Genomic DNA, 24,175 nt, shown 5'->3' with positions numbered 1-24,175 from the left:
TCTTGCACTTTGGAAAAAAGAATAGAGGCATGGACTATTTTCTAAACGGTGACAAAATTCATAATGCTGAAATGCAAAGGTACTTGGGAGTCCTAGTCCAGGATTCTCTAAAGGTAAACTTGCAGGTTGAGTCCGTAATTAAGAAAGCAAATGCAATGTTGTAATTTATCTCAAGTGGCTTGGAATATAAAAGCAGGGATGTACTTCTGAAGCTTTATAAAGCACTAGTTAGGCCCCATTTAGAATACTGTGAGCAATTTTAGGCCCCACACCTCAGGAAGGACATACTGGAACTGGAGCGGGTCCAGCGGAGATTCACACGGATGATCCCAGGAATGGTAGGCCTAACATGCGATGAATGTCTGAGGATCCTGGGATTATATTCATTGGAGTTTCGGAGATTGAGGGGAGATCTAATAGAAACTTACAAGATAATGAATGGCTTAGGTAGGGTGGACGTAGGGAAGTTGTTTCCATTAGCAGGGGAGACTAGGACCCGGGGGCACAGCCTTAGAATAAAAGGGAGTCACTTTAGAACAGAGATGAGGAGAAATTTCTTCAGCCAGAGAGTGGTGGGTCTGTGGAATTCATTGCCACAGAGGGCGGTGGAGGTCGGGACGTTGTGTGTCTTTCAGACAGAAGTTGATAAATTCTTGATTTCTCGAGGAATTAAGGGCTGTGGAGAGAGAGAGAGCGGGTAAATGGAGTTGAAATCAGCCATGATTGAATGGTGGAGTGGACTCGATGGGCCGAATGGCCTTACTTCCGCTCCTATGTCTTATGGTCTTATGTGGTCCCACCCGGCCGGACCTCGGTGTTCTGGCTGGGGGGGCTGTCCTGGTGGGGGGGGCGGGGTGATCCGACTCCGGGGGGCCTCCATGGTGGCCAGCCCCGCGATCGTTGGACACTGGTCAGCGGGTGCGCTCATTCCGGGGAGGACCTATGTTCCTCCACGCCGGGCCCCTGTAGTGCCGCTGTGTGCATGTGCGGCCATGTGGGCGTAACTGCAGGGCCCCGCCAGCAGACGGAGCTGCGAGACACCTGCTGGCCCCCTAAAGAACGGAGAATCACCCCGCACTTTCTCAGAAAAAGCCAGAGTGAATACGCCCGTTTTCTGGCGGGCTTGGGGACCTAGTCCCGAGAAGTGAGAATCTCGTCCCGAGTATCTCACCTCCTGACCCCCAAAGCCTGTTCACCATCTACAAGGCCAAGTCAGGAGTGTAATGGAATACTCTCCACTTGCCTGGATCAGTACGCTCCAACAACACTCAAGAAGCTCGACACCATCCAGGACAAAGCAGTCCCTTTGATTGCTCTCTCTTCTGCATACATTCAATCCCTCCAGCACCGACGAACCCATGGCAGCCTTGTGTACCATCTACAAGATGCCCTGCAGTAATTCACCAAGGTCCCTGAGGCAGCACTTTTCAAATGCACGACCACTACCATCTAGAAGGGCGAGAACAGAAGATACTTGGGAACCCCACCACCTGGAGGATCCCTTCCAAGTCACTCATCACCCAGGCTTGGAAATATATCACTGTTCCGTCACTGTCACTGGGGTTAAATTCTGGAACTCCCCTCCCGAACAACACAAAGGGTGTACTTACACATCAAGGACTGCAGTGGTTTACGAAGGCAACTTACCACCACCTTCTGAAGGGCAACTAGGGATGAAAATCAGCGACGCCTACATTCTTTAAAAAAAATGGTGTTGACTAACAAGTCACCAAATTCACAAAACTCTGCAAATCTGTTTTGCGTTGCAACCAACTGCGCAATATTTTTTCCATCTAATTGATTCCTTCGATGGAAACAAATCTTTCCACAATAATCAATGGCTTAGGTGCGTAGTGATCCTCTAGTATTTTTACCAGCTCTTGATATGCTCCAGGACGCTTTGGCTGAACGATGCCTCGAAGCAAGTTAAACGTTTAGCTTCTGATTTTGCTTAAAAATGCAGGGAGCCTAAACTCTTCCGATATTTTGTTGGCTAAAATATAACGATGGAACCTCTCTGCACAAGACTTCCAGTTCCAATCTCATCCAAAGAGGCCATTGCGCCACAATTTCCCACCATTTTTCATGGCATAGGAAAGTTGGAGAACTTTCTCACCACGTAATTCAATAGTCTCATTCGTTCACAATGAAATAACTTTAAAGTATTTAAGCTATGAGAATCTTCCATTCCCATCCCTGCTCAGTAGCACAGTGGTTAGCACTGTCCCTTCACAGCGCCAGGATCCCAGGTTTGATTCCCGGCTTGGGTCACTGTCTATGTGGAGTCTGCACGTTCTCCCCGTATCTGCGTGGGTTTCCTCCGGGTGCTCCGGTTTCCTCCCACAAGCCCCGAAAGATGTGCTGTTAGGCAATTTGGACATTCTGAATTCTTCTTCCATGTACCTGAACAAGCACTGGAGTGTGGCGACTCGGGGCTTTTCACAATAACTTCATGCCGGTATTAATGTAAGCCTACTTGTGACAATAAAGATTATTATTATTCTCTACCTCCACGTCTGACTGTCCTGCACGTGGCAAGCCCTGTAGCCTGACTTCTCAGATTGCCGGTTTAAATCCCACAACTTTACTAGTTCCGATCCAGGTGCGATTTTCTGACAGTCTTTTAATCTGCTGTTTGATTCATCTGTCGAAACTCTTCCATTCCGATGATTTTCCTGAAGAAAATATTTTTATTCTTTTGCTTCGTCTGATCCGGTCCTCATCGCTAATTTTCTTTTTGTTATCTGTTGTATATTTAGACTAACAGTACAAAAGAAGTGCTGTACTCAAGCTTGAGGGTTTTTATGCAAGATCAACAGTGGTTTATTGAATACGTTTTCACTGTACAAGGTTTGCCATGAGAATCTCCAAAAGCCTACGAAGCAACCAATGATGTCACGTGTGTCATGTGACTCTGTTCTTAAAGAGGCATTACACACAACTACAGTAACCCACACATATAACAGGATTGGTCTCCTTTATTCTATTTTTATCTTTTTTACATCGGGCTACCCTGATTGTAGGATCTGTATCCTTGATATTTGACTAAAGGCAGCTGGTATTCCAGAGCTTGCTTTTCCAACCTGAGTTGATACTCAGTCCAAAAATAGCAAGATTCCTCACCTTGTTTCAAATCCTCCATGCCCTCTCCCCTTGCCCCACCCCCCAACTCTGCAATAGCCTCCAGAAATACACCTCTCTGCACTCCTCCAATTCGTGCCTCTTGCACATCCTTGATTTCAATTGTTCCACCATTGCTGATTGTGCCTTCTGCTATTTTAGTCCTAAGCTCTTTACTTTCCTCCCTAAACCTCTCCACCACTATCTTTACCTCCCTTAAAGAATCTCCTTAAAACATACCAGGTTTTTGGTCACCCATCCTAGTATCCCGTTAAAGTGGCCAATGTCAAATGTTGCTTGCTAATGCTCCTATGAGGCACCTTGGGAAATCTTGACATGAAAGGTGCCACATAAATGCAAGTTGTGGTCGTAGCTGGGAGTTGAAAGATGTAAAGTGACTTTGGTGGATTAAGTGTGTGGACAAAACTGTGGTGGATGAATGTGTAACAATGGGAGGTCATACATTTTGGATGTGCTTAAATTGCGGAACAGTCTTGAGGGGCTGACTGGCCTAATCCAGTTCCTTTGTTCCTTCAACAGCATGGAGACACAGACCCTCAGTATGCAGCATACTGTCATTTGATGCTGTGGTGCCTGGGCTGAATAGTTAGCTCAGCTCTACCTCAAATACTGAAACTTGCCTGGTACTGTACAAACATGCCCTCCATTCAGCCTCCATATTTCCAACCCACTCGATGTTAGAGAAGGTTCATGTTCGTGAACCTTAGTTTAAAATCAATTTTAAAACGCATGAGAAAAGATATGTACCTGAAAACTGCAAAGGCCTCAGGTGGCTGCTGTGGTGGCAGCTGGATTGCAGACATCATGGAGGTAACTAGACAACAGTATCCCTTACTCTAGAGGCAGGATATACAAATGTGGTCTCATATCAAGTACCCAAACTCTTTAATATTATATAGATCGATACATGCGCTAAGTGGATAAGCATACACATCTACAAAGTTGTTGAGACATTATGCAAGACATCGGCTGAAATTCTCCAGTCGTTACAATTCACTTTTCCTACAGGCAGCGGACCCCTCGCCCACGGGTTTCACATCAGTGTGGGGTGGTTACTGTGGGAAATCTCATTGACAAGTAGCAGGAAGATAGAATCCCGCTGCCAGCGAAAAGTGCACGGCCAAGAAACACGCGGCTGGGGGACCGAAGAATCCAGCCTATCATTTGATATCAGAATCCAGATACTGGTTGAGATGCACTGTGATGCTTTATGATGTGAGAGCACCTCAACTGCATTCTTACTTACCACAGGCTATCCTTGATGCTCAGTTTTAGAAATGGTTCCTCTCCGTTGTAAATGGCTACTGTCTGGCAGCTCTGGCTGTGCGATTATGTCTTGCAGCTGGCAGAGGGGGGCTCACATTCAGCTGTCATCGGCCAAAGGGCCATCGTCCTCACTGAGATGAGACCTTCAGGCTGATCAGGATGCCAGAGGTGCGACAAGACGCTGCAGAAGCTGGGAGTCGGAGAATGTAGAATGCATTGTTGTGGAAATTAACACCAAAAAGCAAAATAATGAATTCTGAAAATCAGAAGAGGGAGTATCAGAGGAGCACAACAGAGCAGTTAGCACCTGTTACAGCTAAGGTTAATATTTCACGGGTCGAAGAGCTCTACTTTCACTTGACTTGTTGGGGTCCTCAATCATGATGGGTGGTGACAATGACAATGCTTCAAAATGGATTTGGGGCAATCACAGGCTCGAAGAACCACTACCTCATAGTCCTTGATCCCTATTATTCCAGGAAGACACTGAACAAGGGATATGCCACGGGATTCTACAACAGATGTCATGGGGAAAATGATGATGTTGTGGCCGATGATCATTAGATTTTTTTTTATTCAGGTGGTGTGGGGGTTCAGTACTGAGACTGAATTTATTGCCCATGTCATGATATGCAGACATGATATGCAGACATGCGGATAATGAACACAGAGAACAGGACAGGCAGGACACTCAGGGGTGGTATCTCACTATAAAAGGCACGAGGCACTCACTCTCCACCTCTTTCCACTGATGAACATCTACAGAGTGAGTCAGGGTGTATGTTCCGTATCACACCTCCAGCACGTGGCTAAGAGCTAGTCTGGTTCAGTCAGACAGAGTAACCGCACTTAGGTTAGCAGAGAGTCGAACTCATAGAGAACTGTGCTAACTGTGCTACTGGTTCAATAAATCAGATTGAACTAACTTCAAGGTCTGGAGTGTCTTTTGGTTAAAGCTTCATCCAGTTGCAGCCTGTGTTATCCCAGAGTACAGAAAACATCAGCCCATCCCTAAGTTCCCTGAGAGGCTTGCTGGCCCATTTCAGAAGTCACTGAAGAGTCAACCACATTGTTGTGGACCTGGAGTCACGTGTAGGCCAGACTCGGTAAGGTCGACAGATTTCCTTCCCGAAAGGACATTCGTGAACCAGATGGGTCCTTATGGCAATCCACAATGATTTTGTGGTCATCATTAGACTTTTAATTTCGTGGTCATCATTGGACTTTATTGAATTTAAATTCCACCATCGTCTGTGGTGGAATTCGATCTCGAGTCCCCAAACATTACCCTGGGCCTCTGGACTACTTGTTCAAATTCGTAGAGAGGACTTATCACTTTTTCTTTCTGCCTCCTTCACCATGATAGAACTTGCCTAATTTGTGTTTCTACCAATTGTGATGGACATAAAAGGCGGAGGGAGGGGCGGGGGGGGGGGGGGGGGGAGTTCTGCAAAGGGACAGGAAATCCACACCATTGCATCACTGCCAAGTGGTGCCTTTGAAAACGACTCTGAGGGTATCTGTCACTTTATCCTCAAATACTCATGAGCCTCTGTGGTTTTACGAAATTCCTTGAAATTTTTGTTTTCTTTTGAATTAAATTATCTCAGTGATATCTACAGTGGGCATTTTCTTTGATCTCTTCTTTAATTCCTTAATACAGTATTTTCATATCATTTCTTTTAAATTTGCAAATTAAAATTACAGAAACAAACCAGGAAAACACAGTTGCACAAATAAGATGTTCACCAGACATTCAATGGGTAAACACAGTTGTGTTTCTGACCCATTAACCATGGCCCATGGTAGAGCAGCACAGTAGCACAAGTGATTAGCACTGTGGCTTCACAGCGCCAGGGTCCCAGATTTGATTTCCTGCTGGGTCAATGGCTGTGCGGAGTCTCCCCGTGTCTATATGGGTTTCCTCCAGGTGCTCTGGTTTCCTTCCACAGTTCAAAGACGTGCAGGTTAGGTGGATTGGCCATGATAAATTGCCCTTAGTGACCAAAAATGGTTAGGAGGGGTTATTGTGTTACGGGGATAGGGTGCAAGTGAGGGTTTAAGTGGGTCGGTACAGACTCGATGGGCTGAATGGCCTCCTTCTGCACTGTATGTTCTATGTTCTATGTTCATGAGACGGTCCAGAGGAGGTTCACAAGAATGATCCCTGGAATGAACAGCTTGCCGTATGAGGAACAGTTGAGGATTGTGGGTCTGTACTCGTTGGAGTTTAGAAGGATGAGGGAGGATCTTATTGAAACATACAGGATACTGCGAGGCCTGGATAGCGAGGACGTGGAGAGGCTGTTTCAATTTGTTGGAAAAACTAGAAGCAGAGGACACACACTCAGACTAAAGGGACGATCTTTTAAAACAGAGATGAAGAGGAAATTCTTCAGCCTTAGGTGGTGAATCTGTGGAACTCTGCTGGAGAAGGCTGTGGGGGCCAAATCACGGAGTGCCTTTGTCATGTGAGAGTACATTTAAGAAAGGGTGTTTAAGAAATGGACCTTTAAGAAATGGGTGTTTATCAATGATGTCAGAGTGTGGGTGGAGCTGGGCTGTCTGTCAGCTTTTTACTTTCGTTTTAGGCTGTTTGCTGCAGAGTGTGTTTTAGGGTTTTTTTCAGTGTTGGAGCTGAAGCCAGACAGTGCGGGTGTATTGTTGATCTCTCTGCCATGAACAGACTATCTCTTGATCATTTGGTGAATTCAGAATTATAAATGTTCTCACTAGTGAAGTAAACCTAATGAGCAAAAACATTGCAGTTAACATTACCTGACAAAATGCAAAAAGATGAGATAATAATGGTGGTGGCTAAGCATTTAAAATTGCCTGAGATACAGTTTGACTCATTGGAAATGGCAAAAATTCAGTTACAAATTAAACAAATGGAACATGAGAAAGAATTAAAGCAGCTTGAATACAAGAGAGAGGACAAAGAAAGAGCGAGAGAAAGAGATAGAGAGGAAAAAGAAAGAGAGAGAGAGGAAAAAGAAAGAGAGAGAGAGGAAAAAGAAAAGGAGAGAGAGGCAAGGAGAAAAGAAAGAATAGCCCTTGCAGAACAAAAAGAAAGAAAAAGGGAGATACAGATCAGGGGAAAAGATAAAGAGAGAGAATTTGAACTTCAGAAAATGGCCATGAAACATGACAGTCAGTTAAAATTGGCAGGCGTAAAGGGAAACGTACAGTTGGATGATAGTGATGAGGATAGTGAGAAAGAGCGTCAAAGTCGAAGGCTTGGTGGGAATCTATTTAAATATGCCCAAGCATTGCCAAGATTTGATGAGAAGGAGGTAGAAGCCTTTTTCATTTCATTTGAAAAGGTAGCTAAACAAATGAAATGGCCACAGGACATGTGGGTGTTACTGATTCAAACAAAGCTAGTAGATAGAGCGAGTGAATTGATTGCATCACTACTGGAGGAAGTATCTCAGACGTATGAGGAGGTGAAAAAATCCATCTTAGGTGCATATGAACTACTGCCTGAAGCCTACATACAAAGGTTTAGAAATTTAAGGAAAGACTTTGGTCAAACATACATGGAGTTTGAAATGCTCAAACAGAGTAATTTTGATAGGTGGATAATGGCTTTGAAAATAGACCAAATGTATGAAGCTCTCGGATAAATTATACTTTTGGAGGAGTTTAAAAATTAAATTCCTGATGTAGTGAGAACTCATGTGGAAGAACAGAGGGTTAATACTATGTGATTAGCAGCAGAAATGGCAGATAATTATGAATTAGTTCATAAATCAAAGCTTGGTTTCCAACATCAGTTTCAGCCTGTGAGGGATAGAAACTGGGGACATGAGAAATGCTCAAGTGGTAAAGGTAAAGGTGATCTGATGGGAGATAATAAGGAGAGTGTACCTCAGACAAAAAAGAAAACCAGGAGGGTGGAAAAGAAATGAAAAATTTCAAATGTTTTCACTGTAATAAACTAGGCCATGTAAAGTCACAGTGCTGGTGGTTGAAGAAAAGCACTGGGAAGGCTGATGTGGTAAAACAGGATAAGACAGTAGGGTTTGTGAAATTGGTAAAGGAAAGCCCAAGTGAAGCGAAGGATGTGCAAAAGATTGTACAGCCTGATCAAGAGGTGATTGATAAGAAGGTGATTGATAAGAAGGTGCCAGATCAATTTAAAGAATTTACTTGTGTGGGTAAAGTTTACTCATGTGTATCAGGAGGAATAGGTAAAGAAGGCACAATTTTAAGAGATACGGGAGCTAGTCAATCTTTAATGGTAAGAGATGAGTTATGTAGTTTGGGAAGAATGTTGCCAGAAATGGTGGTAATATGTGAAATGCAGGGTGAGAGGAGTACTGTTCCATTCTATAAGGTAAGGTTGGAAAGTCCAGTGAAGAGTGGTGAAATGGTAGTAGGAGTAATGGAGAAACTATCTTGTCCAGGAATACAGTTTATCTTGGGTAATGATATAGCTGGATCGCAGGTGGGAGTGATGCCGACTGGTTGATAAGCCAATGGAAAATCAGACAACTGAAGTGTTGAAGGACGAATATCCTGGGAATTTTTCAGATTGTGTAGTAACAAGGGCGCAAAGTCACAGGTTACGACAAGAGGAGAAATCAAAGAGTGGAAATGAAGTTGAAGTGCAATTAACAGAAACGATTTTTGATCAGATGGTTGAAAAAGAACAAGAACAGGTGGAGGATGAGGCGGATATTTTTAGTTCAGGAAAATTGGCGGAGTTACAACAGAAAGATGTATAAATAAAACGGATGTATCAGAAAGCATACACGGAAGAGGAATCTGAGTGTATGCCAGAGTGCTATTACTGTAAAAGTGAAGTCTTGATGGGAAAATGGAGACCTTTACATATGCAGGTGGATGAAATGTGGGCAGAAATTCATCAAGTAGTATTGCCAGTAGGGTATAGAAAGGAAGTGTTCCGAGTTGCACATGATGTACCAGTGGGAGGTCATTTGGGAATAAGGAAAACTCAAGCTAAAATCCAGAAACATTTTTATTGGCCTGGACTACATAAATATGTCGTCAAATTTTGTCAATCATGTCACACATGTCAAGTGATAGGGAAACCTCAAGCAGTGATAAAACCAACGCCCTTAATACACATTCCAGCATTTGAGGAACCTTTTGCAAGGGTCCTAATTGATTGCGTAGGACCGCTTCCTAAAACAAAAATTGGGAATCAATATCTTTTGACGATAATGGATGTGTCGACAAGGTTTCCAGAGGCCATTCCAGTACATAATATTACAACTAAAAAGATTGTGGAGGAGTTACTTAAATTCTTTACTAGACATGGACTACCCACAGAAATACAATCGGATCAAGGATCGAATTTTACCTCAAGGTTATTCAAAGAAGTTATGGATAGCTTTGGAATAAAACAATTTAAATCACCTGCGTACCATCCAGAATCACAAGGAGCGTTAGAAAAGTGACATCAGATATTAAAGACAATGTTGAGGGCTTATTGTCACGATTATCCAGAGGATTGGGATGAAGAAATTCCATTCGTACTGTTTGCAATTAGGGATGCACCTAATGAGTCAACCAAATTTTAGTCCTTTTGAACTAATTTTTGGTCATGAGGTAAGAGGACCACTTAAATTGATTAAGGAAAAATTGGTGACTGAGAAATCGGAAATTACATCATTGGATTATGTGTCAAATTTTAGGGAACGATTAAATAGAGCAGGTGAATGGGCTAGACAACATTTAAAAGTTGCAATGAAATTCAAAGTTTGTAGTTTTGCCAGTGGAGATAAAGTTTTAGTATTGTTACCAGTGGTAGGTGAACCTTTAAAAGCAAGGTTTTGTGGACCTTATCAGATTGAAAGGAAATTAAGTGAGGTGAATTATGTGGTAAAAACACAGAGGAAGATTCACCGAGTGTGTCATGTGAATATGCTTAAAAGGTACTTTGAAAGGGAAGGAGAGAAAAAGGAGGTTTTAATGATTCTAACTCAAAGTGATGAAACAAGTCTAGATGACTGTGAATTTGACATACCTCAAATTAAATTGGAAAATGAGGATGTTCTTAAAAATTGGGATAAATTGTTGAGTTATCTTCCACAGGAAAAACAAACTGACCTGAAAGAGTTATTGATATCACATGGGCATATTTGTGGAGGTAAATTGGGAAGTACTAAAATGGCTATACATGATGTAGATGTGGGAAATGCTGTTCCAATCAAACAACATCCATACAGACTTAACCCTTTAAAATTGGCACAGGTTAACAAAGAGATTAAGAGTATGCTTAAAAATGGCATAATTGAAGTGGGTTGCAGCCAATGGAGGTCACCCATAGTGATTGTACCAAAACCAGATGGTACCCAATGGTTGTGTGTGGACTATGGAAAGATTAATTCAGTTAGAAGAACGGACTCTTATCATATCCCACGTTTGGAGGATTGCATTGAGAAAGTGGGACAACCAGCGTTTATTTCCAAACTGGATTTACTTAAAGGTTACTGGCAGGTACCTTTATCTGAAAGGACGAAGGAGATTTCAGCTATTGTGACTCCAGATGGTATGTACCAATTCAAAGTTATAGTATTTGGCATGAAAAACACCCCAGCCACATTTCAAAGGCAAACTAACAAAGTTGTTTCAGGACTACCCAATTGTGCAGCACACATGGACGATCTGGTAATTTTCAGCCAGACATGGAAAGAACATTTAAAACATCTGATGGAGTTATTCGATCGACTTCAGGAGGCGGGTTTGGTGATAATCCTATCCAAAAGTGTATTTGGAAAAGCCCAAGTCACTTTCCTTGGCCATACAATAGGACAGGGTCGAATGGTCACACGGGATGTGAAACCAACAGTTATTGAGGATTTTCCGATACCCTCAAGGCGAAGGGAAATAATGCGATTTCTTGGCGTGAGTGGATTTGATCGAACATTTGTGCAAAAGATTTGCAGTGTGATTGCTCCACTTGATGGAGAAACGTCAAAAATTTCAATGGACAGCGGAGTTTCAACAGGCATTTGACTGCCTGGAAGCTGTGATAACCAATGCTCCTGTGTTGGAAAATTACAAGGGACTCTGTGATCAGATTGAACTAAAGTATCTGACTTTAAAGAGAAATGCCGAGGCGTAGAGAAATGGACAGATCGTGCGGGGGCCTTCTTGTTCAAAGAGACTGTCAATCGCGATGGATTTCAGTTGGCAGAACGGAAGAAAAAATGGACTATATTATTATACCTGTTTGCATGTGTTGTTTTTTGAAATGAGAAAGTATATTTACTGTGTGCATTTTTTAAAGGACAGTGAAAAGGTGAAAAATGAAATCATCTTGAAATTGATGGGTTTTTTTTCTTGGGGGTAGTGTCATGTGAGATTACATTTAAGAAATTGGTGTTTAAGAAATGTACCTTTAAGAAATGGGTTTTTATCAGTGATGTCAGAGTGTGGGTGGAGCTGGGCTGTCTGTCAGCTTTTTACTTTCGTTTTAGGCTGTTTGCTGCAGGGTGTGTTTTAGTTTCATTTTCAGTGTTGGAGCTCAAGCCAGACAGTGTGAGTGTACTGTTGATCTCTCTGCCATGTAAAGACTATCTCTTGATCACTTGGCGAATTCGTAATTATAAGTGTTCTCAGTAGTGAATGTAAACCTAATGTGCTTCTATTAAAAGGTGTTTCTTAAGTCTTCTGGATGTTAAAAGGACAGCTTACGGATTACTTAGTGTTGTATTCTTTGGGGGTTGTATTTGAATTAATGGTTGCTGAGATGTTCACTGTTTGTTTTAAAAAGGTTAACTTGAGTTCATAGAATAAACATTGTTTTACTTTAAAAAAATACTTTTTCCCTTTCTGCTGTACTACACCTGGGCCATGAGTGGGCCATGTGCTCCCCATACCACAATCTATTAAAAGTTGTGGGTCAGGTGAACTCCATGATAAACATTGGGGTTCTCTAAAACCTGGCCCATAATATCTTTAAGACAGAGATAGATAGGTTCTTGATTAAAAAGGGGATCAGGGGTTATGGGAGAAGGCAGGAGAATGGGGATGAGAACAATATCAGCCATGATTGAATGGCAGAGCAGACTCGATGTGCTGAGTGGCCTAATTCTGCTTCCATGTCTTATGGGCTTATTGAGCATTCAATATTTGATCAATGGCTTTTTGTGAGTTGGGTGACTTCATCAGGAAAGCAGACTTAAGACTGGCTTCAGCCCCTCTGGAGCAAGACAATGGGTGGGGATACAATGGGAGTGGTGAAAAAATTGCTCTTTCCCATTGTTAATTGCAGCTTTCATAACTCTTTCACAGGATGTCAATGTCGCTGGCCGCACCAACATATATCGCCCATCCCTAATTGCCCTTGACGTGATTGTGGCGAGCTATCTTCCTGAACCATTGCAGTCCACGTGGTGAAGCTGTGTCCACAGTGCTGCCAGGAAATGAGCATCAGTATTTTGATCCAGTGCCAGTGAAGGAATGGCGATAAAGTTCCAAGTCAGGATGGTGTGTGACTTGGAGAGGAACTTGCAGGTGTGGTGATCCAATCTGTCAGATGCCTTTATGCATTAGATAGTTGCGGTTGCAGGTTTAGAAGATGTTGTTGAATTAGACTTGGCAAGTTGTTGCCTTGCATCTTGGCAATGGTGCCCTTTGCTGCCACTGTGTCAATGGTGGGGGAGTGCATGCGGAAAGTGTGGATGGAGTGTCAATTAAGAGGGCTGCTTTGTCCTGGATTGTGTCGAGCTTCTTGAGTGTTCTTGGAGCTGCACTCATCCAGGCAAGTGAAGAGCATTCCATCACACCCACAACTTTTGCCTCATTGATGGTGGACGGAGTCAGGAGCTGAATTACCCTGCAGAACTCCCAGACTCTGACCTGCTTTTGTAACGGTAGTAGTTACAAGGCTGATCCAGTTTAGTTTCCAGGATGTTGCTCGTGGGAGATTAGTGAACGGTGCTAATGCCATTGAATGTCAAGTGGAAATGGTTAGATTCATTCTTGTTGGAGATGGCCATTGCCTGGCATTTGTGTGGTGTGAATATTACTTGTCAGCCCAAGCCTGAATGTTATTCTGGTCTTGCTGCACATTGACATAACTGCTTCAGTATCTGAGGAGTCATAAATTATACTGAACATTGTGCATTTATCAACAAGGATCCCCACTTCTGACCATCTGATGGAAGGAATATCATTGATGAAGCAACTAAAGGTGGTTGGGCCGAGAACACTGCCCTGAGGAATTCCTGTGGAATGTCCTGTGGCTGAGATATGTGGCTTTCAAAAACCACAACCATCCTCCTTTGTGCTAGACATAACTCCAACCAGTGGAGAGTTCCCCCATCCCACCATCCACCTATTCTCATTGATTTCAATTTTGACAAAGCTTCCTTGATGCCACACTCCATCAAATGCAAGAAATATGGGAACAAGACACGGACTGGCACTTGATTAAGATGCCAAGGAAGAATAGGCTTCTGAAAAGACTTTTGAAAGTCAGGACAGAGGTGGAGAGATTGAGCAATTCAGGAAGTGGAATCCGATAGCAGGGTGAAGTGGGTAGCGGGGGGGAGGAGAATTACTTGGTTTGGAAGAATGGAGCTGTTAAAGCCCTTTGATTTCAAAATGTATGAGATGAATTTCATATAAATATTCAAAAAAATATTTTTACAGAGTCAGGAGGTGGGGCTAATTAGACTGCTCTTTTAATGACTAAATGGGTTGAATGGTCCCGTTCTGTGTGGGATCATTCTATGCCTCCATTTGCACATAATTGGGATAAATGGAGGGAGAGTGGTACTTCAATTTTCTGCCCACGCAAGAGCAGGGAGCTGAGCAAACTAGGAGACAGACTGCAAATGATTTCAGGAGGACAGAGATATTTTCGCAGGATGCAGAGGTATGTGGCTGGTTCAATTTAGTAGAGATAGGGCTCACCAGTGTGAAGTAATAGGTTTTCAGAGTAAAACAAGTAATGGAACCATAGCCTCATTACAAAGATGCTGAGGTGTGTGGAATAAAGCAGAGGGACTTGGGGTCAGATCGATAAAGCTATAAATAGCTTTAGGATTTTAGAAGCGGGGGACATGGGTTACACCGAGTGAAGAGGTGATCACAATTCTGGATGCCTTATTGTGACTGGATTTTAAAACTGCGGAGAATTGTGCAATATAAATTCACTCAGACCATATCAGGGATGGTAAACCATAATTGTAAGGGAGAGATGAGCGATACTGGAATAGAGGCGGGTGAAACCTGATAGATTTTTAAAAACTGTAAAGGGTTTTGATTGAGTGAATAAGGAAAGTCCATTTCCTTTGTTTGTGGAGTCAGTGGTGAGTGCTCATCCACATCAAATGGCCACTCGGAGAGTGAGAACAGAGGTTAGAAAATATGCCTTTCCACAGAGGATGGCTGGAGCATGACAATGCTTTGCCATAGGGAGTTGTCAAGGTACAGCCCATTGCATTGGTTAAGAGAGAATGGGAGGCAGGAACATGCAGGACTATGGGGGAAAAACAGTGCTGTGGGACAAGTTTTGATTGCTGTCGGAAAGAATCAGTACAAATATTATGGGCCAAATGGCTTCCTTCTGTAATAAAAACAGAAAATGCGGGAAAAGCTCAGCAGGTCTGGTAGCATCTGTGGTGAGAAGTGAGTCGATATGACGGCAGCTCTGGAGAAGAATCATACAGACTTGAAATGTTCAACTCTGTTTCTCTCACATACTGGCAGATCTGCTGTGTTTTTCCAGCATTTTCTGTTCTTATTTCAGATTTCCAGCATCCACAGTATTTTGCTTCTGGTTTATTGGGGGTTGTATTTGAATTAATGGTTGCTAAGATGTTCACTGTATGTTTTAAAAAGGGTAACTTGAGTTCATAGAATAAACATTGTTTTGCTTTAAAAAATACTTTTCCATTTCTGCTGTACCACACCTGTAGAATGGGCCGTGTGCTCCCCATACCACAATCTATTAAAAGTTGTGGGTCAGGTGAACTCCATGATACACTTTGGGGTTCTCTAAACCCTGGCCTATAACACCTTCCTTCTGTGTTTTTTTTCATATTTGCTGATGGGAAGTGGGCCTGACTCGCAAAGCCAGCATTTATTGGCCATCCCTAAATACCCTTGCTCCAGTCCTTTTTGTAGAATGTTGTGGGTTTCCTAAATCACCAACGTCAAGGACTTCCAGCAAAGATAGTTTATTCCGGAGCTCAACAACTAGGTGCACTACCCGATCTCCCAGGATAATTCCCTCGCTCCCGTCACATGACCACTCGGACTACACGTGCGGCATAGGTGCTCTTCGAGAGAGAGTTCCAAGATTTTCACACAGGGACAGTGAAGTAATTACACCACATTTACAAGTCAGAATGGTGTTTGATGTGGAGGTGAGCCTTCATGTGAAGCTGCTATATCAATCTACTGCCTCAGTTTTCTAGGTGGGAGAGATCATGGGTTTTCAAGATGAACTCAAAAGAGCCATGGTGAGTTGCTGCAGTGTATTTTGTACATGGTATGGATATGGCTACCTGAATGCATTCATCCAGGCAAGTGGAGAGTATTCCCTGCAGATGGTGGAAAGTCCTTGCGTAGTCAAGAGGTGATTATCTCACTTCTGACTTGCTATTATAACCACAGTATTTATATGGCTGGTCCAGTTAAGTTAAGGTAACCCCATAGGATTTTGATGGTGGAGGATTTGGTGATTGAATGTCAAGGCGAGATAGTTAGGTTCTCTCTTTTTGGGGATGGTCTTTGCCTGGCACTTCTGTGGCATGCATGTTACTTGCTAATTGTCAACCCAAACCTGAATGTTGCCGTGGTCTTGTTCAATGTGGTATGAACCGCTTCATTTTTTGAAGAGTTACAAAATAGACTGAACGTTTTGAAATCATCAGTGAAACTCTCCATTTCTGACATTAAGTTGGAGCGTGGGTTATTGAAGAAACGTTTGAAGATGTTTAGGTCAGGGCGGCACGGTGGTGGGGTGGTTAGCACTGGTTCGATCCCGGCCCCGGGTAACCGTCCATGTAGAGTTTGCACATTCTCCCCATTTCTGCGTGGGTCTCACCCCCATAACTCAAAGGTATGCAGGGTAAGTGGATTGGCCACACTAAACTGCCCCTTAATTGGAAAAAAAATTTAAAAGATGTTTGGATCCAGGACAGCACCCTGAAGAACTCCTACAGTGATGTTCTGAACATAGAACATAGAACATACAGTGCAGAAGAAGGCCATTCGGCCCATCGAGCCTGCACCGACCCACTTAAGCCCTCACTGGGGCTGAGAAAATTAGCTTCCAGCCACCACAACGATCTTCCTTTGTGCTATGAAGCACGATAAATTAAACAAAGACAAGAGTTGGTTACAACTGAGGCTTTATTGCTAGAAGATGTGTGGCCTCCCACAGCAGCTGTCAAAATGGCTGCTGAATGGAGGACACACATATTTATACTCCGCCTACTGGGCTGAGGCAGCAGGCAGGGACTACTGACGAACCTGTAGTACAGGTCCTACCTTACACCACCTAATACAGATGCAACAGTGGTTTACCACATGCTAGGTATGACTTCGACAGGTGAAGAGTTCCCTCTCCTTCCCCCCCACCCCGATTCCCACTGACTTCAGTTTTCCTGGGGCTCACCTTGAGACCATACTTGGGACAAATGCTGCCTGGATTCTAGGGCATTCACCATCACCTCAACTCTGGAATTCAGCTCTTTTGTATATATCTATATGTTTGCACCAAGACTGTTTTGAAGTCTGAACCGAATGTCCTGGCTGTGAGTCCCTATAGTTTTCTGGAGTGAACAAGTATCAGAGGAGTTAAGAATTCATGTGTGGACAAGGTGGTTGAGATATGGTAAAACAAAAATAAGTGTTGCATTTATATACCTCTTTTCAAGTCCTAATGATGTCCCAAAGCACTTTACAACCACTTAAGTGCTTATTTGGTTTAATGCTCATCTTTGGGGCGGCATGGTGGCAGAGAGGTTAACACTGCTGCCTCACAGCTCCAGGGACACGGGTTCAATTCCAGTCTCGGGTGACTGTCTATGTGGAGTTTGTACTTTCTCCCCGTGTCTGTGAGTTTCTTCTGGATGCTCCGGTTTCCTCCCACAGTCCAAAGATGTGCAGATTAGGTGGCTTGACCATGCTAAATTTCCCCTTAGTGTCCAAAAAGGTGAAGGGGTTACTGGGTTATGGGGATAGGGTGGAGGCGTGGGCTTAAGTGGGGTGCTCTTTCAGTGGGTCGGTGCAGATGCAATGGGCCAAATGGCCTCCTTCTGCACTGTAAATTCTATGATTGTATGAAAGGCAGGCCTCTGATACTGCGGCACTAGACCAAGGATATCGAGAGATTTAAAAACAGGAATAAGGAGACAATTAAAAATCTTTGCCGTCATTATTTTCTTTTTCCTATTCCTCTGCATTGGAATATGTTACACCAAGCAGAGTGTTTAGCACTGCTGCCTCACAGCGCCAGGGACTCGGGTTCAATTCCTCCCTTGGGTGACTGCCTGTGTGGAGATTGTACGATCTCCCCATGTCTGTGTGGGTTTTCAACGGGTGCACTGGTTTCCTCTCACAGTCCAAAGATGTGCAGGTTAGATGGATTGGCCTTGATCAATACACAGGGTTACATGGATAGGGTGTGGGGGTGAGCCTAGGTAGACTGCTCTTTCGGAGGATCAATGCAGCCTTGATGTGCCAAATGGCCTCATTCTGCACTGTCGAGACTCTATGGAATGTTTGAAATTAACTCACATGTTACTAAAGTGCAAAGAGCTCTGCCTCTGGGGCAATGCATGAGAGGTCAGTTTTATAAGCTTTGAATGCTGAAGGTGCTTGTAATCTGAAATGGATACAAAAAGTGCTGGAATTGAAATGAAATGAAATGAAAATCGCTTATTGTCACAAGTAGGCTTCAAATGAAGTTACTGTGAAAAGCCCCTAGTCGCCACATTCCGGCACCTGTTCGGGGAGGCTGGTAGTAACATCTAAAATCCTGTGAGTTAATGGGAGGGATTTCCACCCCTTCCCACTGGCGGGATCTTCTGGTCCCACCAAAGCACCCCCCCCCACCCCACCTTCTGCGGTGGGATACCCAGCGGTGGGTTGTGCAAGTCACGCAAAACGGGATCTTGCGGTAAATGGAGTAAGACCATAAGACATAGGAGCAGAATTAGGCCGCTCGGTCCATCGAGTCTGCTCTGCCATTCAATTATGGCTGATATTTTTCTCATCCCCATTCTACTGCCTTCTCCCCATAACCCCTGATCCCCTTATTAATCAAGAAACTATCTACATCTGTCTTAAAGGAACCCAGTGATTTGGCCTCCACAGCCTTCTGTGGCAAAGAGTTCCACAGATTCACCACCCTATGACTGAAGAAATTCATCCTCATCTCTGTTTCAAAGGATTGTCCCTTTAGTCTGAGATTGTGTCCTCTGCTTCTAGTTTTTCCTCTCCACGTCCACTCTATCAGGCCTCGCAGTATCCTGCAAGTTTCAATAAGATCCCCCTTCATCCTTCTAAACTCCAATGAGTATAGACCCAGAGTCCTCAACCATTCCTCATACGACAAGCTCTTTATTCTAGGGGAATCATTCTTGTGAAACTCCTCTGGGCCCTTTCCAAGACCAGCACATCCTTCCTTAGATACGAGTGCCGCATCCACTGCTTGATAACGCATCACGAGGGAGCCGTAAAATCCCACTCAGGCCGACGACCTTTCTTCTCCCGAAAGACGTGCTGTTAGGTGAATTGGACATTCTGAATTCTCCCTCTTGTGTACCCGAACAGGTGCCGGAATGTGGTGACATGGGGCTTTTCGCAGTAACTTCATTGCAGTGTAATGTAAGCCTACTTGTGACAATAAAGATTATTATTATTATGCTGCCAGACCAGCCAAGAATTTCCAGCATTTTCTCTATTTTGATTTATGTTTCGATTTCATCCATTCCTCGTGGTAGCGTGTTTCACAGTCAAAACACTCAAATGCTAAAGAATTTTCTCCTTGAATTTCTTATTTGCTTTGTTCACTTTCTAATATTACAGAAATTAACATTGAAGTCCAATTGAGGATTTAAAACAAAACAATTTGCATCGTTCCCCAAGGTAAAAGTGATGATTGCATTTGGTTAGAATGAGTTGCTGCAGTTTTAACATTGACACAAATGATTAATTAAAATGACGGCAGGAGTGTTCTACTTTCAGCTTTCACACCTCCATATTTCCTCTGGATTTTTCGCTGTTTCCTTTTCTTCTGTAATTTGTACTCTCACCAGTTTCTCAACTTCAATTCCCCGGTGTAAAAGAAAACTCACAATGCAACATCGGCTATGCATAGATTAAAATACGCAGATGGTAATGGAAGCTGGATCAAGTGATGCTCAGAATGAAGCAAAGGTTACCTGGTGAAATCAAAGGTTCGGAGCTATCAACAAACTCGACTGATGTCATCCAAGGGGATTTTGAAGCAGAAAACATGATTGCTACATTAACCCTTCACGTTGTTAATACTTTCTTTTTAGTCGCATTGTTAGTTGAACAAAAAATGTCCAAACGTTCGGAAGATTTGAGTCAAAGCTACTTCATTCAAAGGCTCGCATTTGTTGAACTAACGGTGAGATTTTACAAAATAAAATTGTTGTGAAAGACAAGGGACCCAGAGTGCACAATAGTCCGGTCTCAAATGATGAGGTGAATTGGGGAATAGTGTGGTTGAAATTAGTCTGGATCTGTTTTTTGCACCGTGCAGGTAGTTTGCCCTGAAAAGGTGGGCCTTGGGCCTGTTCCAAATGTTCCGGTCCAGATACTGGCACCTTTGGTACCTTCATAGGCAGCTCTCCCTTCCCCACGATTGAAAATTGAGGGCAGCAACCGTCGGGTATGTTCTGGGGTTGGAGCAGAGAGATGAGACTGTTCGGACTATCGAGGCGGATTTGGGAAGAAAAAGAACTGAATGTGCCTGAACGATCCCGCGCTGGATTCTCCGCCCCACTGTGCCATATTTCTGGTTCAGCATGCCAGCAGGATGCTCTGTTTCACCGGCTGATCAATGGGGTTTCCCATTGTGGGGCAGCCTCACGCCGTCGGAATGCTCCATTTTGCCGGAAGCCCGGGGTTTTCCCGACAGCGGAGAATCCACCCCTTCCTGTCTAGCGCGTTTAGTGGGGTGTTTCCTGCTGCCTGCAGTGCTGAGAATGGCCCTGCAATTAAACAGGACTCAGCTTTTTTCGGGACTCGGCCCGAAGGCCCCACCAGCTTTCATTTCCTGCACTGAGATCATTTTAAAAATAAATTTAGAGTTCCCAATTATTTTTTTCCCAATTAAGGGGTAATTTAGCATGGCCAATCCACCTAACATACACATCTTTGGATCGTGGGGGTGAAACCAACGCCGACACGGGTAGAATGTGCAAACTCCACATGGACAGTGACCCAGGGCCAGGATTCGAACCCGCGTGATCCACACCGTAGTCCCAGTGCTAACCACTGCGCCACATATCACCCCACACTGAGATCTCTTGACGTCCAAATATGACCCTCAGGCACCCTCCCCAATGCCCCAACTTACCAATTAGGGGATAAGGGTATCCTTCAGCCACTTTCACCCCACCTCATAAGGGCAGGACATTCCCAGCCCCGGTCCCCAGCATGATGCCTGGGCACTTCGGCACTCCCAGCCTGGCTCCCTGGCAGTGCCCCACCAGCCTGGCCATGCCCCTATGATCGCCTCCATCGCCTGGGAGACTGCCTCCCCCCACCCCACCCCCCACCTCCAAGTGCCGTTCCACCAGGCCCACGTTTGTGGAGACAAGTGCTAAGTCATATGTCAGAAAGCTTTATAATACAGAAAGAGGCGCTTCGGCTCGTCGTGTCTGTGCCTGCCTTCAAGCACCTATCTAGTCTAAATTTCATTTTCCAGCATTTGATCCATAGCCTTATATGCTGTGGCGTTTCACGTGCTCACCTAAATGCTTCTTCAATGTTGTGAGGGTTCCCGCCTCTACCACCTTTTGAGGCAGTGAGTTCCAGATTCCAACCACCCCTCTGGGTGAAAAACTATTTCCTCAAATCCCCTATAAATTTCCTGCCTCTTACCTTAATCTTTGCCCCTTGGATATTGACTGCTCTACTAAGGGGAAAGGTTTCTTCCTCTATACCCTGTCTATATCCATCATAATTTTGTACACCTCAATCAGGTCCCGCCTCAGTCTCTTCTGCTCTAAGGACTACATGCCCAGCCTAGCCAGCCTCTCCGCATAGCTGAAACCCTCAAGCCCAGACAACATTGTGGTGAATCTCCTCTGCACCAGTGCAATTACATCCTTCCTATAGTTTGGCGACCTGAACTGCAGACAATGATCTAGCAGTGGCCTGATGGGCATTTTGTACAATGTTTTGAGAGACAGAATTGGACACTGGAAGTAAATGGGGAAAAAGGATATGAAATTCAAAACAGATATACTGCAGGAACTCACCAAGAACATGAGAGATATTGAATATTTTCAATTTTGGAGAGAACAAATCGAGAGGCCATCAATATAAGATATGCATTGAATCCAGGAGACCCTCTTTGCTCAGAGAGTGGATAAAATGTAGCACACTCCGCAACAAGGAGCAATTGAAAGGCACGTTTATAACGATAATGATAATAATCTTTATTGTCACAAGTAGGCTTACATTAACACTGCAATGAAGTTACTGTGAAAAGTCCCTAGCCGCCACATTCCGGCGCCTGTTCTGTTACAAAGAGGGAGAATTCAGAATATCCAAATTACCTAACAGCACGTCTTTCGGGACTTGTGGGAGGAAACCGGAGCACCCGGAGGAAACCCACGCAGACATGGGGAGAACGTGCAGATTCCACACAGACAGTGACCCAAACCAGGAATCAAACCTGGGACTCTGGAGCTGTGAAGCAACAGTGCTAACTATTGTGCTGCCGTGCTGCCGCACATTTAAGGGGAAGCCAGACAAACAGACGAGGAATAAAAGAATAACAGTGTTCAGATCGAGTGAGATATAGAGGAGTGAGAGACGGCTAGTGTGGAACCAGTATGGACCAGATGCTCAAATGGCCCATACGTGTGCTCTATATCATGTGGAAAATAAGAGTCACGTGATTCATCCCAGACTCATTGGGGTAGATTTTACAGTGCTAATCACTGTGAAGCAACAGTGCTAACCATCTGTTTCCAGCACCCTCCAAACCCATGACCACTACCATGTGGAAGGACAAGGGCAGCAGGTACACGGGAACACCATCACCTGAAAGTTCCCCTCCAAATCTCTCTACCGTACTGACTTGGGAATGTATCACGGTTCCTTTATTACCTCTGGGTCGAAATCCTGGAATTCCTTCCCTGACAGCACTGTAGATGTACCTACACCACACGGACTGCAGCGGTTCAGGAAGGTAGCTCACCACCACCTTCTCAAAGGCAAATAGGAATGGGCAGTAAATGCTGGCCTAGCCACATCCCATGAATGAATAAAAAATACTTGCCTGTTGGTATTTGAGAAATTACAGCAGGTTTCTCCAATAGTTACAGCCAATGTGTAGCTTGGAAATTTAAAGCCAAAGGTTAGTTGAAGCATAAGAATATTCTGTTAAATTGTCACACATTAACACAAATTAGAAGGATAGGTAGCGTAGGACTGAGCAACATTGATTAATCTGTCAGCTTCTCTTTAACACTGGTCATGGACACTGGAACATCTCTGTGTGGTAACCTTTATAATTGGGAGCATTTGTCACGGCCCTCGCTCCCCATTAACCATGTCCCTGGAGGAGGCTCCTCATGTAGAATGCTTGCACCCATGTGCCCTTCAGCAGCTCGTTGAAGGCTTAAAGTAAAGGAACAAGGGAGGACTGAGGCCAGCAAATTCACTAACATGCTTCACACTGAACATTGTACGGCAATTCAGAAGGAAAAGGCAATTGTGTCTTAAAAAGGTCTCTTTATACTCTCATTGCTCCTGGGTCAGAAATAAGTGCAAGTGAAGAAGGCACTTAGCACATCTTCGCTCAATGGTCTGGTAAACATGTATCCCCGTCACACCCTCCAACCATTTATGACATGCTTGCAGTATTTTTACTTCCACAGTGCAATCTGCAAATTCCATTCCAAATATCCTCGTCAGGAAGCATTTCCTGGCACTGTGCCAAATTTGCTTTTGCTCAGCATTAGTTCCTTTCATGGTTTCATTTCTTGTTCTATTCCGGATTTGTATACCACGAGCCCCATGGGGAGATCAATTGGGTTATCCCTGTGGGTCCCGTGAGAGTTATTGATTTTTCCCCCCTCCCTGAAGTCAGTAGGTCTTTCTGACATAATACATAATGTCACATCCAGCGCCGGTCCCGATTTCATGCGGGAAAACGGATTCTCCGCCCCGTCGCTGAACGCGATTTCGGCATTGGAGACCGGAGAATCCAGTTCTTCAGGCAGTTTTCCCTGTAACACCCCATGCAGGATGATGTGGTGCAACTTCCCCAGCGTCGGATCCTTTTGCGTCCACACACAAATGTCCAAGGCTGTGACAGGCAATGTGTCCATAAAATATTTGCACCAACATGATTTTGCCCATTATTGATGGGAACAGGGGGCATGTTGGCAATGGGAGTCAGCTCAGGGCATCCGCATGCGTAAACCATGCACCTGGGTGGTACTCGAAGGTTTCCTCCTATGTTGCCACCAATAATGCCCATTGCTGGATCCTAGCTGACACTACCGGTGGTATTGCCTTGTCTTCTTTGAAGAGGCCGAGTAAGTTTGTGGTCCGTGAT

The sequence above is a fragment of the Scyliorhinus torazame genome, chromosome 22, assembly GCF_047496885.1.
Source record: "Scyliorhinus torazame isolate Kashiwa2021f chromosome 22, sScyTor2.1, whole genome shotgun sequence".
In the NCBI taxonomy this organism is placed as follows: Eukaryota; Metazoa; Chordata; class Chondrichthyes; order Carcharhiniformes; family Scyliorhinidae; genus Scyliorhinus; species Scyliorhinus torazame.
The sequence above is the reverse complement of the archived record's forward strand: the minus strand, read 5'-3'. Positions refer to the sequence as shown.